The sequence below is a fragment of the Podarcis pityusensis genome (assembly GCF_964106645.2).
Source record: "Podarcis pityusensis genome assembly, chromosome: 1".
NCBI classification, from domain to species: Eukaryota; Metazoa; Chordata; class Lepidosauria; order Squamata; family Lacertidae; genus Podarcis; species Podarcis pityusensis.
The window spans coordinates 64,101,045-64,118,394 of record NC_138028.1 but is presented as its reverse complement, the minus strand read 5'-3'; the positions used below and the strand labels follow the sequence as shown (position 1 = coordinate 64,118,394).

Below are 17,350 nucleotides of genomic sequence, written 5' to 3'. Positions count from 1 at the left end.
CAACAACAGCTTTTTCCCTGGCCTCCTCCACAATTTGCCGTATCAAAATAGGTTCCTGTGTCAATTTCTGGGTGGTTTCTATATTGGTATAATTTATACTTTCTGTATTTAAGTTAATTTTAGTGATTGAAACATCCACTTTCGCATTTATCATGTCCATTTTCCTGTTAAGCTGATCCAATGAGTCATTTATCTTATATAATGCAGCCACTAAAGCCTCTTCTGTCTACATTTCTCTTGGTTTTACATATACTGGTACAAAGGCTGCAACAGAAGGAGCAGGGGGGCCTGATGATGGACCTCTCCTGGATTGTTGCCAAGTCCTCCCAGACCTTAATGTTTTGTCAGCAGTTGACTGGTCTGTTTTTCCTCTTCCATTTACCATAACACTTAAAAGATTCAAGGTCAGTCCCAGAGTCTCACGGTTTTTAACTTGCAGCTGGAAATTTCCCTAACCCAGCTCTTGTAAAGCAACCGGTTTCAAAGGCTTCCCCTAGGGGGAAACAGTTTCTATTTGTAATAGTCAATAGTATCCTCTTTTAAACAATCCAAAATTAGTTTCAAGTTAGTTTCAATTTTCAGTTACTTTAACTCCTTTTTTAAAGCAGCTGGAGACAGTAGAAACAATGTATTTCTCTTGTTTAACTAGCTGTCAATGAACGTTCTAAGCACTGTCAATGAACATTCCAAAATGCGTCAGTCCTACTAGCAGCCCGTTTCCAGGGTCAGAGTGGCCGTGTTTTAAATCTCTTCGCTCTCTCCTGCAGGCATACTCAGTCCACAACTCCCCCCCCCTTCTCCTGCCTCCAAAGGGGGGTTTTGTTCTTTACCGATGGAAATTTAATCTTTTACAAAAGACTTTCCAGGACTCCAGCTTGCAACTTCATTGCCTCAGTCTATTTACAAAAGGGGAAGGCGGACTTCCTGTTTTGAACCTCCCCGTTACGATGCCAAATTAAACATTTAGAAATCCAATTCTTCCGCTTGAGCTCTACTCACGGGTAGGTACTTTAAAATCAAATTGTCCACAGGAAAAGGTCAGCACTCTCCGGCAACGGCTATGCGGTTTCGCTCCGTGGAAGAAGCAGACGATTCGGTGCACCGCGCCGCTCACCCCACGTCGCTCCGGAGCCCCAAAAACCGGGGTTCCCCACGAGTGGGGGAGGCGCAAAAGGTGCCCGCCAAATCCCACGCTCACAGGCTTCTCCTGCCTGTGATTTTAACGGGTCTCCGCCTTCGCCGTGGCGGCCAGACCCAGATTCCCACGGAGCAGATTCCTCCCGGTCAGAGGAATTCCGCCATTACTGGAGGCACCTCCCCGGAAGTCTCGCATTTTGCTCACTTTTCTAGGTTCTGAGGCTCTCATCACAGGGCAGCCCCTGTTACTCTGAAAAGCTCCTCTGTAACCCTTTTTAACCTAAGAAGCTACATTCAGAGAGAAAACTGTGAGAGTCCTGGTTCATTCATTAAAACACTTGGGTACACAGATAAAAATGAACTCTACAGTATTCCTAGCCCACATTTTTAATCCTGCTTTGAATATAAAAATATTTTAAAAAATTACTCTTACCAGGAAGAAAGCACCATTCTATTTTGTGGTTCTTAACTCCAAGTAAACCTATTGAGGAACATGCTGCAATAATGCTTTTTTATGAAGGCATGTAAAGAACATCCCTTGAAAACAGACATTTTCATTTGAATGACCCAGCCAAAGCAAGTTTTCCTGTAAAATGAATCCCACGCACAGGCTCTCCTCCTTGGATTTATGGCCTTTCCCACAGTAGAAAATTAAGTATGTAGTATTGCAAGAAGTGCAAAAGATGAGTTTTCCAGAGGTGTGCCATCATGATGTTAACACACAGATGTCAGAAATAAGAGAGCAACCTCATTGTCTCTAGTAAAGTGGTCACATGCTCACTATCACAAGAAGATTCCCACTAAGCATCCCACATGCACTCCAGTGTGTGCATGAAGCTCCTTTGCATGCATGAAACTTTCATCTCATTTTGTAGTCGAGAACTTGCGTGCCAAGGCCCCCTGACCTGCAGTTCCCTAGTGCATAAACAAACACAGGGACAAGTGGATTTTGTATTATGGGTTCAGATAGGCCACAACTTCATTGGTTACAGGTGTGAGCAGCTTGGTTTAGGTATCGGGTGAAACCAGACTATATCTTGACTCCCGCCCGTTTGCAGGGAGTCCATCTAAGGGTAAACCACCAATAGGGGGAGCCCTATGACCTACATCAAATAGGGGCACCCTGAGGGGTAGTGGTATGGCCCTAGCCCATGCCCGGGCATCAGACAGAATCCACACCTCTGGATCCCTTTAACAGGATGCCCTTACTGAGGAGGGGCAGGTGGAGGCTGCAACCTCCCCTCCATCCAAACAAAGGCTTAACCAATGCCTAACCTCACAAAGTTGTGACGATTGCTACAAGGTAGGTGAAAACCAAATGGCTGGAGCCAATTTGTCAAGTGGAAAAAAAAATCCTGCCTGGCCCCAAAATATGGCAGCCAACATTTGTCCATAGCAAGGTCATATCACAGCAAAGCATAAAAAGAGGACGAGTGGGTGGGAGATCCAGCGAAGGGGCTGAGAGGATGGTTTCCTGGCTGCGTCACAGTTTAAATTTCCTGTGGCCATGCCCCCCGCTGGCGCCAATTGGACAGTGAGGGCTGCCCCGGGTGGCGACCTGCCTGGCGCCAGCAGTGCGATGAGAAGGGCATCGACCTCTGCCCCCAGCTGGATCCTGCGGGTCCTGATGCCCGGCCACAACACCGCCTACAAAGTAAGGTAAGTGGACTTGCAAGAGTCATGTTCATTCAGGGCCACTGCTATGGCTTTTCCAAACCCAGAGGTTCTTTTCCTTCCAGCCAGCATTGTCACTGGAGTAGACTGATGTAGAGCCACCCTCCTGACAATGGCATCACTGCTCCTTACAGGCATACAGGGTGGGTAGCGACATTGGCTCTGCCTGCACAGCCCCAATCTGAAACTCCTGCCAGTGTCTCTCTCTAGCTCTGACCTCACCTCCACACCACCTCAGTGAGCAACAACATTACTGCTGTCAGGAGGGCAGCTCCATGTCCCCTTCCCACTGCATCACCTGCTTTGGAGGAGATAGTTTGAGGTGAGTTAGTTAGTTAGTTAGTTAGTTAGTTAGTTAGTTAGTTTAATATACCATCTTTCATCATAAGATCTCAGAGTGGTTCACAGAATAAAATACGGGACGCGGGTGGCGCTGTGGGTTAAACCACAGAGCCTAGGACTTGCCGATCAGAAGGTCGGCGGTTCGAATCCCCGCAACGGGGTGAGCTCCCATTGTTCGGTCCCTGCTCCTGCCAACCTAGCAGTTCGAAAGCACATCAAAGTGCAAGTAGATAAATAGGTACCGCTCCGGCGGGAAGGTAAATGGCATTTCCGTGCACTGCTCTGGTTCACCAGAAGCGGCTTAGTCATGCTGGCCACATGACCTGGAAGCTGTACGCTGGCTCCCTCGGCCAATAAAGCGAGATGAGCGCCGCAACTCCAGAGTCGGCTATGACTGGACCTAATGGTCAGGGGTCTCTTTACCTTTACCTTTTTTAAAAAAGGAAATAATCAAAACAAAACAGCAAAACAATAACCCCCCTTCCCACAGACACATTTACAAGGCTGTAGAATATTAGTCAGCCCAAGGCCTGGTTGAACAGGAGTGATTTTGCCTAGCATCTAAAATATATATATAATGAAGGCACCAGGCGAACCTACCTGGGGAGACATTTCAGAAATGGGGAGCCACTGCAAAAAAAGGCCCGTTCTAGTGTTGCCACCCTCTGGACCTCACATGGAGGCACATGAAGAAGGCCTTCAAATGATGAACACAGAGTCCATGATGGTTTTTATGAGGAGAGGCAGTCCTTGAGTTGGTAGCACATCAAGCGGGGAGTGGTCCAGCACCCGCAGTCCTTGCACACCCTTGGAACTTGGAATCACCACGCTATCAACACACCCCATTCCAAAGATGGAATTGCAGCAGGCCTGCACTTGAAGGCATGGGTCTTGCCATCCTCACATGCAGCTTGGTTGGAATGCTGCAGTTGCTCCTATATAAATGTATATTTATATAGGAGCAACTCCTACTCAACTGAGTTCTGAATAAACATGCACAGAGGATTACATGAGTTAATGAAACTCATTTTTCCAACGGTCATACAAAATGAAAGGTTCATTCAATTTACAGATGTGAGAAATGCAAGAAAAGACTGACACATCGCTTATGAGACTGGCTCAGGTTTAACCCAAATTAGTGGCCTTTCAAATTCTGGCATTGATGGAAGAATTACAAGGTGAAAAATCAGACTTATTTGCATAAGTTACGTTTTGGCAAATGACTTAGGATCCAGACTTTGTTTGACAACAGCATTTGTATTGATTGGTTGGGAATTAATTGGCTGAGAATTGTGCTGGCAATAATATGGCATTTTGTGTTTGTGAACACCTTTTATGAATTATTCATTTAGCTGTAAGAATTATGATATTTGCCTCAGCTATTTTATGTAAATAGTAAAGCAGACAATGCTATTAATCTAGGAAAAGAAGGCCCTGGAAAAATTAGGCAATTTTATAGACTGGAACTCTTGGAGTTTTCTTGACTCATTCAAATTCAAACAGAAGAGTTAATGGAAATCAACCACAGTTTGCTTTATATTCTGAAGGAATGTTTTCTTTTCTTTTCACATACCATGGCCATTCTGATTCTTAATTCAAAAAACCTTCATGGTCTTTGGCTCTATTCTGGCTGAATTTTCATTCGTACTCCAACAGTTGATTGGAAATAATGACCGCCAAAAGCAATCTATATGATTTCAAGTTTCTGCCAATGGAGACTGACCTTGTTTATTTCTCTGGAAATAGCTACAGGGTATAATTGAATGTTTGCAGACCATCCAGTCAGAGTGCTAGAAAAACAGGCCAAAGGAAGTAAAGCAAGCTGGAAACAAAAGTATTCCCCAGTAAATTAAACCATGATACAAAGATAAGAAGAGCCTGCTGGATCAGGAACCTCTTGTCCAGCAACCTGCTCCCACAATGGCCAACCATATGCTCTCCCTGGCTGCAACTCTCAGCAACTGGTATTCAGGAGCATAATGCCTCTGACACTGAAGGTAGAACACAGCCATCATGGCTAGTAGCCATTGATAGCCTCATTCTCCATGAATTTGTCCAATCCTCTTTTAAAGCCATCCAAGTTGAAGTTGGTGGCCATACTGGCCTTTGGATACACCTCTATATGTAATGCCTTTAGCCTGTTGTTAGACAGACAGGAAGACTCTTCAAATGAACACCTACTATACATAGTACCTGGCATGGGACGGTTGGGCCATTTGTACTGTCTGCAATGAGAAATACGTCCCCACTGATCACTAGGGTAATAACCCAACCCAGAAGTAGCCAACATGTTACCAGATGTTGCTGGACTACAACTCCTATCATCCCTGATCATTGTCCGCATCAGCTGGGGCTGATGAGAGTTGTAGTCATAAAATCATAGAATTAGAGTTGGAAGGGACCCCAAGGCTCCCAACATCTGGAGGGTACCATGTTGGCAAAATTCAGCACTCTTCTTGATTTCAACAGGGCAGTTTAATGCACATGTAAGTTACAGCATGAGCTTAAGCTTATTTACTCAGAATCAAGATACAATGAATTTGAAAAAATTCATAAAGGGTGGAATTTTAGATCTATCGTGCTCTTACAGTAGCCCCATACTAAACCAGTGGAAACAAATCCAGTTTAAAGCTATGATTTGGGACAGACTCCAATTTATCTAAAATTGAGGGAGAAACTCCTTGGAGGAAATATGGGATATAAATCTAATAATAAATAGTAAAATCTGCATACAAATATGTGTATATTAGGAAAAATGTGCACTAAAATGCTGGTGAATTTTTGTGAGGACTTAAAAAAAATGCAAATGCAGAAATATGGGGAGCTGAAGATTGGGAAAATGAGATATTGAGAGAATCCAAAATTGACAGGTTTGTCCATCTCTAGTCATATCTTGATAAAGCTTCTTTAAGCCTGCGGAGGTTTTCATGAGTAAAAAGTGTAGTGACTTTTGATGATATCCCACTCCCTATGTGGCCCCTCTGTTCAAGAGGGTTGGAACAGTGAAGTTGGTGGGTGCTGCAGGAGAAAGAGATTTTGCCAAAAAAAATCACCTTCCCCTCACCTTTTCGGATTGGAGAAGCACCTGCTGGATCAAAGAGCCTGCTATCAATCGAGAGACATAATTGGATGCAATCCTTGAGTTCATTGAAGGTGCTATTGTGCCCAGGTTCTGCTTGAGGGTTCTCATGGGCATTCTGGGAACTGAGACCCAGACTAGCTGGGCCTTTGACTTGACCCAACAGGGCTCTTTTTGGCATTCTTATGAAAATGTACCAGTAACTGGTCACCACTACTTTTCTTCTCAAAAATACTGTACTTTTAATGTTGAGCGTATGAAGCTCCCTTTATTTTGGTCTATCTAGCCCAGAATTATCTCCTCTTACATGCATCAGATGGGACGTGGGTAACGCTGTGGGTTAAACCACAGAGCCTAGGACTTGCCGATCAGAAGGTCAGCGGTTCGAACCCTGCCACGGAGTGAGCTCCCGTTGCTCGGTTCCTGCTCCTGCCCACCTAGCAGTTCAAAAGCACGTCAAAGTGCAAGTAGATAAATAGGTACCGCTCCAGCGGGAAGGTAAACAGCATTTCCGTGCGCTGCTCTGGTTCGCCAGAAGTGGCTTAGTCATGCTGGCCACATGACACGGAAGCTGTACGCCGGCTCCCTTGGCCAGTAAAGCAAGACGAGCGCCGTAACCCCAGAGTCGGTCGCGACTGGACCCAATGGTCAGGGGTCCCTTTACCTTTTTACATGCATCAGATATCCAAGGTCACCTGTTATCTGAGATCGTTAAGAGATTGCAGTTGAACTTAGGACCTTCTGCATGCAAAGCATGGACATTATGATGGAGCCATGTTATGGAAGACAGGCTGTCCTGCTGGTAAGAAATCATCCTAGGCTAAACACTATTACACAACAAGGCTTAAAATAGAAACATTTTGAAGGCAAATAACTCCTTCCTATAACGCAAGGGTCACAACAGGACATATGATAAATATGTATCCACAGGGGCTATTTAAAATAACTGGCTTAAAAAAAATAAATCACTCTCACCATATGCAGCCTGTACAGTGTGTGCAGAAAGTCAATAAAGCCCTCTAAATTCAATACCAGGGGGACAAGAGAGCAAATGTAGTAAAAGAAGAAACTTTGAAGGTAGCATAACAGAAACCGATGAGACTTCAAAGCAACTTAAGAGCAGCTTTGTGACAATGCATGATAGGAGGAGTCAGGATTGTGCACTGCAACCCTGTCCCCAATATTCATCCTTTGTGCACTTTGGCTCTGCCTGTGCAATTTCATTTTTTCCCAGAGTATCAGCCTCCACTGTCACATCTCCATTCCACCTGGGTTGTGATCCAAAAAAGGGCTTGCTTTTCATCCTATCCTACCTTACTTGATTTTAGAAACGCTAAAATGCTTCCTGGGAGAAAGGTGATATACAAATGTAACTTACGGCTATTACAAATAATCTGTTTCGGCAACTGGAAAGGCGTATTTGAGAATTCAAACCTAAGAACAAGGAAGGGAATGTAAGAACTAGATGCTGACAGCTATAACACTGTCCTTTTAATGCTGGGATGCTTTAAGGGCCATAGCTCAAGGGGTTGAGCACATGCTTTGCATTCATAAGGTGGCATCTCCAGCTAGGTCTGGGAGCGGTTCCTGCTTGAAATCCTGGAGCTGCTGACAAGCAGTGTAGACAATACTGAGCTAGATGGCATTAGTAAAAGGTTGCTTCTTAAGTTTCAATGTCAGGTTCAGCAACACTAACTCTGGAATAGGCTGAATTCCTTTCATCCCATGAATATGGTATGGGAGGGACATCAGATGCCGCACAAACTTGTCTTGTCCTTTCCTTCTTATGGAATCCTTGACATCTGTCTATGTCACAAAATTAGCCCTGGGTTTTGTCCACTGGGCTGCAGTGTTCTTACCTGACAGAGAATAATAGACCAATCACTGTCCTAGCACCAAAGAGATAATAGTATTAAATCAAGAACGAATGAAGGATCTCTTGAGGAACAATACGTTTCTGCCATTTGAAGGATTAATGTTTGCCACTGTTCTGTGCCATCCAAGGAATGAAAACTGAGAAATGAAATCAGAAAGATTAATTAAGTGCCACACCAAATGTGTGTCTTGGTCCAGAAGAAAAGGAAAGAAGTAGCACAGCTATATTCCTTTCGTTCGTAAGTATGAGATGCACTACACCTTGGGAGAATATTCATTTATCATTGCAAACCTAATTCATTGTTTCGGACTCCCCAACCCAAAATATATAAGTTGTAAAATGCACCATTATCAATATTTAGACATGGATTAGCCTTTAATGATATTAGGGATGCCCAACTACAAAATGAAGGCTTCTAGAAAAAGAATATCCTTCTCTAAAAATGGAATGTGAGGCTCCTCAGATGAGTTGCGAATTCTTCAATGGGATATGGATTGAATGGGTGAATTGTTATCCAAATCCAACTTGCAACCTCCATGTACACAGCTCCCAGTGCCTAAGGGACTGTGTGTCAGGGAGATGAGGGAACACATCACATTCACCAGGAGTCAATGGTCCCTTCCCTAATGAAGTCATTTGCAACTGAATGGTTGTGGCAGAAAGTGGATGTGGATGTCATCTAAATGCCCTGCGTCTGAATGCAGATGATAGACATTTTCACTGCATCACCCATCAACATTCATAATCATGTACATCTACAGTTCGATCAGGGTAAAAGTCTTATCAGTATTGAAACTGTCGACACAACATGGAAAAATAGAGAATGCCACCTGGTTGCCAAGCAGTTGAACACACCCATTCCCTTCCTCCCACCATGTAGGGAAGGGGTGGCTATCTTGGTGCCCTACAGGTATTCAACTCCTATTCCCATCAGTCTGCAGACAGCAGAGCTAGTGGTCATGGATTATGGGAGTCCAGCAATGTCTGAAGAGCACTTTCATTGGTTATCCTTGAATGGTAGAGGGAGAGCTTTGTTGGGCTTCTATGATTTGTTCCATTACAAGATCTCATATAATAAGAATTTTATATCATATAAAATATAAAAAACATTATCAGAACGAAAACAGTAAAGTGCTTTAAGTCAATATGTTGTTATTATTTTGTTGTATTTATTGCTTACTCACCCAATGCAGGAAAAATTCCAGATGGCATTCAATCAAAATAAAATTATGTGAAAATTTAAAATATAATAAGTATTAAAAATTAACAATAAAATAACAACCACCTCAAAAATACCAAATGGCACCAAAACCTGTAAAATATTACCACTATATCCTGAGATAATTCATCACATTGCATCAGGTGCCTGTGGAAAGAGGAAGATCTTACTCTGGTGCTGGAAAGGTATAGGTAAAGGTAAAGGTACCCCTGCCCGAAGGCCAGTCGTGTCCGACTCTAGGGTTGTGCGCCCATCTCACTTAAGAGGCCGGGGGCCAGCGCTGTCCGGAGACACTTCCGGGTCACGTGGCTAGCGTGACAAAGCTGCTCTGGCGAGCCGGCACCAGAGCAGCACACGGAAACACCGTTTACCTTCCCACTATAAAGTAGTCCCTATTTATCTACTTGCACTTAGGGGTGCTTTTGAACTGCTAGGTGGGCAGCAGCTGGGACCGAACGAAGGGAGCTCACCCTGCTGCGGGGATTCGAACCGCCGACCATACGATCGGCAAGCCCTAGGCACTGTGGTTTTACCCACAGCGCCACCCGCGTCCTGGAAAGGTATAAATGATATTATTTTTGGCAGATTTCACTGGGGAGAGCATTCCACAGACAAGGAACAACCAAAATAGCCCTCTCTTGTGTCACTCCACTTCAAAATTCTCAAGGAGGGGATACCAAGTGAAGGCCTTAGCTGATGAACAAAAGGTTTATGTTGGGGGAGATGTACCATTAGGTCCTGAGTCATATAAGATCGTATAGGTCAAAAACTACACTTTGAATTGGACTTGGACATTTATAGGTGGCCAGTGCAGTTGTGCTACAGCTAGTGCTCTATGATCAAACTGCTCAGTTGCCACCTGCAGTTTAGCACCACATTCTGTACCTGCTGCAGTTTCTAAATCATATTCAAACCTTACATATAACGCATTGTGGTGATATGGCCTAAAGTTTACCAGAGCCTAGAACTATTGAAGCCAGGTTAACCCTGCCTAAGTCACCAGGCTAACTAGTAGAATTGATCCAATTCAATAAGAACAGTTAAATAGTTACAACATGCAGTGCTTTTTTTCCTGGGGGTACTCAATGGTACACACTACCAGCACCATTTTTTCCTAAAAGAAAAGCACTGGCAACATGCAATTAAGTAATGGTTCTTAAACCTTTGATAATGACCTTGTTGACGTAACTCTTTATATGATCAAATCTCCATAACTCCAGGTACTATATACTATCTGTACAGTTGATTCCCCTCCCCCACCATCCTACTAAAGTTATTTGACATATTTCCTCACGCAGCATGCCCTAAAACTGTCTTCCTAAATTTAGCTGCAGCAACAACTGTAAAAGTAAATGATAATTTTTATGTCACAACAGCAGACACATCAGCTTTCAAGTGCAAATTTTAGATGGGGCGTGTGATCAAAACATTAAACAAAATATGAAAATAAAGACTCATACAATGACAGAGTAGCTTTCTGTCAGGCACATCCCAAGCATGACCAAAAGATTGAAAAACTGGTGGTAGATGGAAGATAGATATCAAAATTACACCTTATATTAATGTGAACTCACACAGAGTATCAACCCTATGAATACAAAACAAAGTAAAAACAAAAAAAATGTGCTTTTATTTTAGAATATCTAGATCATCGTCCTATGTTTTATTAATGGGGAAATGTTCCCAGATTAGAAAAAGGACACTTCCGTAATGGGCATCATTATTTAGCAATCACTATATGTTTAGCAATCGTTATTTAGCAAAAGTAATTCATCGATCCAGTGGCGTAGCGTGGAGGGTGCAGGGGGGGTCGGCCGCACCGGGCGCAACATCTGGGGGTTAGGGTTAGGGGGCGCAAATCCACGGGTTAGGGGGCGCAAATTACTTGCCTTGCCCCGGGTGCTGACAACCCACGCTACGCCACTGCATCGATCAGTTGCTGGGTGTGTGAAAAGGCAGAGTGCCCAGAGGCACACTTGTAGAAGGCCCTCATCGATGAGATCACTGGGGATTAAATTAATAGGTGACGAAGTAGGTATGGGACCAGCTACACCTTAGGGACAGCCCCATCCTCCTTCCATGGTGTTCTGGGATAAATGACATGACCACAGCTGAGGACAACGTTTTAAATATACTTGTGAATAAATTATGAGAAGCAATTATGTTTTGTCAAACATCGCCTTTGTACAAAATGTCCACATCATCACAAATTATAATTCAGTATTCAGAACTCTGTGATTTGTAGTGTTTACACATAAGATAAACACTTAGCCATGCAGTTCTCTGCTGAGTACTTATTTAGTGTGCTTATGCATGTTGACTTGCACAACAGTGCAGGGAAAACTATTCGTGTCAGGCAGTGTAATACTACACTGGCAACCCCATTAAATAATGAAATATTTTAGTCCAACCTTTCCTCAAAGGCATCTGAAGGCAGCCCTGTTTAGGGAAGTTTTTAATGTCTGAAGTTTTCTTCTATTTCTAGTGTTCTGCTGGGAGCTGCCCAGAATGGCTGGTGAAACCCAGCCAGATGGGCGGGTTATAAATAATAAAATTGTTGTTGTTTGTTATCAAAGATCAATAACAAAGGATGGATTAAGATAAAACAACATAAAAATGACAAAGCAAAAATTAAAATCTAAGTGTACAAAGGGCAGTTCAAAGCACACTATTAAAACAAAATGTTTCAAGTGGAGTTAAAATGCTAAAATTAAAAAAAAAAAAATCCCTAAAAAGAAAGGTCTCTACCATGCATGGAAAGTACCTAAACAATGGAGTAAGGTGAGTCACCCCCCAATAAGTTCCAAAGTCTTGGTGCTGCTCCTGAAAAGACACTTTCCTTGGTCCCAACCAGATGTACTTCAGGAGTTACTGTGACATGCAGCAGGATCTCTCGTGATGATCTTAATAAGCAGGCAAGTTTGCATAGGAGAAGGAAAGTCCTTCAGATAGCTCAGTTGGTTAGGGCATGGCACTCATAATGCCAAGGTTGCAGGTTGGACTAGGTGACCCAACTCTATGATTCTATGACTATGATATCCTGACTATGATATCCTGGTTTCAAAATCCTTGGATATATTTCCTTCAGCTTTCCACATGTCTCACAGGCCAACGAATTTCTAAACCATCCACCAGTGATCAAAACATTTACCCAGAATGCCTCTCTATTTAGTAATTAGCAGACAGCATACTTCTGCACTATTTTTTTTTTATTATTTTTTTTTACTACAGAAAACGATGCTAGAATTCCTGCTCCATGATTGCAGGCATGGGATGTTTATGTTACTGTGTTCCGTGAAGTGGGTCTTTTGTCCTTTGTTTTTTCTCTTTGCTGTCTGATGCTAGAGAGAGAGGGAGCCATGTTGCAGTGCTCCGTGTGTGTTTATATGTAAATAAAGTAGATTAGCCAAAATGCTGAGTTGCTGAGGTCTGTCACGCAAACTGCAAACACTCTGCGGATCCCTAAGTGTGCCGATGTCTGTGGGCATCAGTAGCTATGATGTTCGGGCTGAAGACAGCTTTTGAAGCTCCCGAACGATCGACCAGGAGGGAGGGAACATGCCAGTTGGGCATATGTCTCTACCAGGGTCCTACTCAAGTGCAGGAAGAGCTCCTGACAAACACTCCCATTTCCACCTCAAGTTGGCCTGTTTCAGAGATAGTCAGACCTGAAGAGCCTATCATTTCCTCTCATACACACAGAGATGGCAAATACTGTATATAAATATATATTTATGATGATAATTTCTACAATTTCTTCAAATTGTCATAAGACACTCTGCACATCTACAGAGTTGACATATTTAAAGGAAAGCAGGGAGATATGTCATTCATACCATTTATATTGTTTTCTTCAGACTGTGATAAAAGACTTTCTTCACAGCTGTAGAGCTAGATGTGGCGAAACGTAGGGAGATTTTTCAATCAGGCATATGGAATTTTTCTCCCATGTTTACTGAGAATTGCTGTGAGACTATTTCATAGATCACCAGAGTAAAATGATTTTAGTCTGGCCAAAATATTAACTAAATGTCACATTGGACAAGGAGAGGCTCCAATTTAATTTCAGGTTTAATAAATTAGGTTTCATACTGCAGCTGCATCACGGTGGGGGGGGGGGGAGAATCATATTTTTGAAATAAATTTTCCAGGAATGGAAAACAGAAGCAAAGAAAGTTAGCAGGTGTTTATCTGGATTTTAAATTGCCACAAATAAGATACACAGGGAATGATTCACTTAAACTTTGCCTCGTGTTTATCCTTAAATGATTAATTAATTGCAAATGATAATTGTGGGCCTGATTCATAGCACCCTGTATTCAATTGCAGTTCCACCTGTTTTAACACTTTGCCCATCCCTAGATATACCTGAGCTCTTCCCAGCGCTATGCAGAGGGGAAAGCTCTTTCTGACTCCTTTTCATCACAGCTCATACTGAGATGTGAGGGCAGTGAGGATGCATCCTTGCCATAGATCCAGTAAGAAGAATCAGTCAAGGTTTCTTGACAAGAGGTATTCAATCTTCCTACGCCTTGGGTAGGAAAGCATCATCATTAAACTCACCCACTGAGGTCTGGGCCATCTTTGGCATACGCGTAGCTGGGGTGCAAAGATCTTCCCAGCGCCCCTCAAATTTAGTTAATTTGAGAATGACAAGCACCGTTGTTGAGTCTGACAAGCGCCGCCTTTGAGAATGACAAGTGCTGGCGAGGCGTGTCTTAAGTAAGTGAGTGCACAATGAGCGCACAAAGTCGAAAGTCCTTTAGTGATACAGTAGGTATACATTTCAGTAATACCTAGGTATATATGTATTTTGTTTTTCTAGCATGATCAAAATTAATTATTTAAATTTATTATTTCAAAACAGGTAGATAAGCGCTTAGGCGACTTCAGCGGCGGGCGCCCCCCAGAATTCAGCACCCTGGTGCCCCACACCCCTTGCACCTCCAGGTAAAGACGGCCCTGATTGAGGTGCCTCATAACTTCCTGTGGGGCACCCCACAGATTGAGGACAACTGTAATATAGTATATATGCTGCTTTGCTTCCACCATGACATGTCTCCTTTTAGTTACTGCATTTGAATTACAGTGGTACCTTGGTTGACAACCATAATCCGTTCCGGAGGTCCGTTTGTAAACCAAAACAGGTTGTAATCCAAGGCGCGCTTTCGCCAATGGGGCCTCCAAAAAAATAATTGTTTGTAATCCCCCCAAAATGGGTTGTAATCCAAAAAAATGTTGCAAACTGGGACACGCACTTCCAGGTTTGACGTGTTTGTAATCCAAAATGTATGCAAACCAAGACGTATGCAAACCAATGTACCACTGTACTGAAGGATACATTTCCCCCCAGATATCTGTGCAAGTACATAAAGCCCACGAAGAAAGCCTTTTGGCTGAAACACACTGTGCTACTAATACATATTTATAAGCATCCTGAAATTAGGTCTCTCTTTCAGGGATACCACATATGTTTGAAGTTGCATTATCTGTTTCATTAACATCATCTGCCAAAGCTTCCTTGTTTACTCCTGTACAAGCAGACCTAGCCTTGCTTTTCCCAGGATTTTGCCAGTAATGCTCTGGCAGCAGAGCAAGCAGTAAGCTTTCAGCCAGTTCCCCATGTTGCCACATTCAGTTTCTGACAATCCATCATGTTTTGAAATGCCACTGGGTTGCAGCAGCCAATGTATGGTACCCTACTGTTCTGATGACAACCCAGAGGGCCCTCCATCGAGGCAGTCGCACGGATCATTTTGGAAAAACCTCAAAATTCAGGTAAGATTAAATTTATGTTTCTCCCAGTGCTCCACTCCGTATCTTCAGCAGCTGTTGCTTTAATGTAACTGATCCTTCCTGATGAAAGATGTGCACAGGAGCAGCTGCTTAGCCATGGAGGAAATTAAAGCATCAACATTAATGCCAGGTGATTTGTTGTAGTAATAGGAATAAATTATGCAATCCAGTTCTCTATTGCTAGACACGATGATCACATGTAGTCTTATGCACAAAGTTTACAGCATGTTTGAAGACTGCTGGCTATTTTGTTCCATTAAACATTTGAACGTATTGGGTGGTGGTGGGGTCACTTTCCCCACAAAGTTTCTGTGAAGTTTTAACTCCCCTTGGCTGCTGACAGTTACTATATATTTATAGTGCTGAATTTATCATCGAATTTTCTCTCTCAGTATTTTACATAGATCTGGAATAATGGTTGTATAAGAAATATAATACTAAATAAAGAAAAAACAACAACAAAAAAACAAAACAACATTTACTGTCATTACCTCACAAAAGAATGCACATTCTCAAGAGACTACAGAATGAATTGTGTTTCTCACTTTAAAATTTTGACAGAGTTAATGTCAAACAGCATGTTCTGAAGGATAGCTGTATTGTACCCAATATTGTTATGTTAGTATCATTTAATTACATACTTGAATTTTTTTCTTTAACAAGGCTCATGAAGAAGACATCACTGTTTAATCAGAATAACACAATCCTGTGTATGTGTGTGTGTGTATTCCTGTGTAGTGATAGGTGATCCTCCCCTGGGCACCTCCTTCACCACCACCTTTTCTTTTGTGACTGTGGAATTTGACCCCCCCCCCATTTGTTTCTTTTCTGTACTGACAACAATGGAGAACCAATTTAATTTCTTTTTTAAATTCATGCATAAAATATAAACACAAATAAACAAATGTAAACATAGAAAAATAACAGAAATGACAAACAGAGCTACACATCCATTGTCTTAATTTGTCAACAAAATCAGAAGACATCTGTCAGTAGAAACATTAAGAGAGTAGAAATAAATTATTATTATTATTATTACTTTTATTATTATTATTATTATTATTATTAATAATAATAATAATAATAATTTATTATGGTATAAATGATAAAATCCCACCACACAGTATAAAAATCTTCTGGATCTTCTAAGCCTTTAGAAACCTTTATATTGTAGGTTATCTGTTTTATGATCGTCATCATTTTTATAACAGAAGGTTATTGGCAGGCCTTGCAAAGTCTTGTGTTTTTGTGTTACAGATAACCTAGCTGGTGATAGCAATCATGTTGCCAATTCTTTACGTTTTTTAAGTATGACAATCCCAAATATTTATAAAATCAAGATTAGATTAAAGATCAAGATTGAATTAAATAAGAAACCACTGTTTATTCAGAACAACTACTCATGTAGCTATTTTTTTTTTTAAGTAACAAATCAACTCTAATGTGGTGATGAGAGACACCCCCCACCCACTGTGGCTCTTTATTCCCTGTCCCCCTTAAACAGTGTTTTCAGAATCTTCTGAAGTTTGCTTTTCTTCAGCTCCTGGTGTCATCTGGAGAGTGACATTGTCTGGAGGCCCACATTAGAGATGTGAACTGAATTATTTTTCATTTTATTTCTGGCAGCCCCATTTGTTTTGTTCCCCATTCATTATTAGCTCATTTTTCTTTTGTTGCTGTTGAGCTTGTTTTTCATTTCTACATTGACTACAATGGAGAACTAGCTTAATTTCTGATGCCATTAAGCTGAATGTTGTTTTCCATTCAAACTGCATGGGAGGCGCAAAGCATTCATTTCATTACACATGAAACATGCCCCTTCTGAGACTCCCTGCCATCTGCAAGTCCACTACTAACCATTTCCCTTTCTTTCACATAGCATACATTATGGGTAGGCAAACTAAGGCACGGGGGCCGGATCCGGCCCAATCGCCTTCTACATTTGGCCCGTGGACGGTCCGGGAATCAGCGTGTTTTTACATGAGTAGAATGTGTCCTTTTATTTAAAATGCATCTCAGGGTTATTTGTGGGGCATAGGATTTGTTCATTTCTCCCCCAAAATATAGTCCGGCCCCCCACAAGGTCTGAGGGACAGTGGACTGGCCCCCTGCTGAAAAGGTATGCTGACCCCTGGCATACATGTTAGTAGCCAGAAAGCATCTACCCCCTGCTGCCCCCCCCCAAAAAAACACACTCACACATCATCCATGGCATCATGGTACATGA

General features: G+C 42.3%; 1 long non-coding RNA gene across 1 annotated transcript in view; it reads left to right on the top strand.

Annotated features, from left to right (window-relative positions):
- Nucleotides 1-17,350, top strand: part of LOC308464896 — a 192,192-nt gene that overhangs the window by 95,323 nt on the left and 79,519 nt on the right. The window lies entirely within an intron of this gene.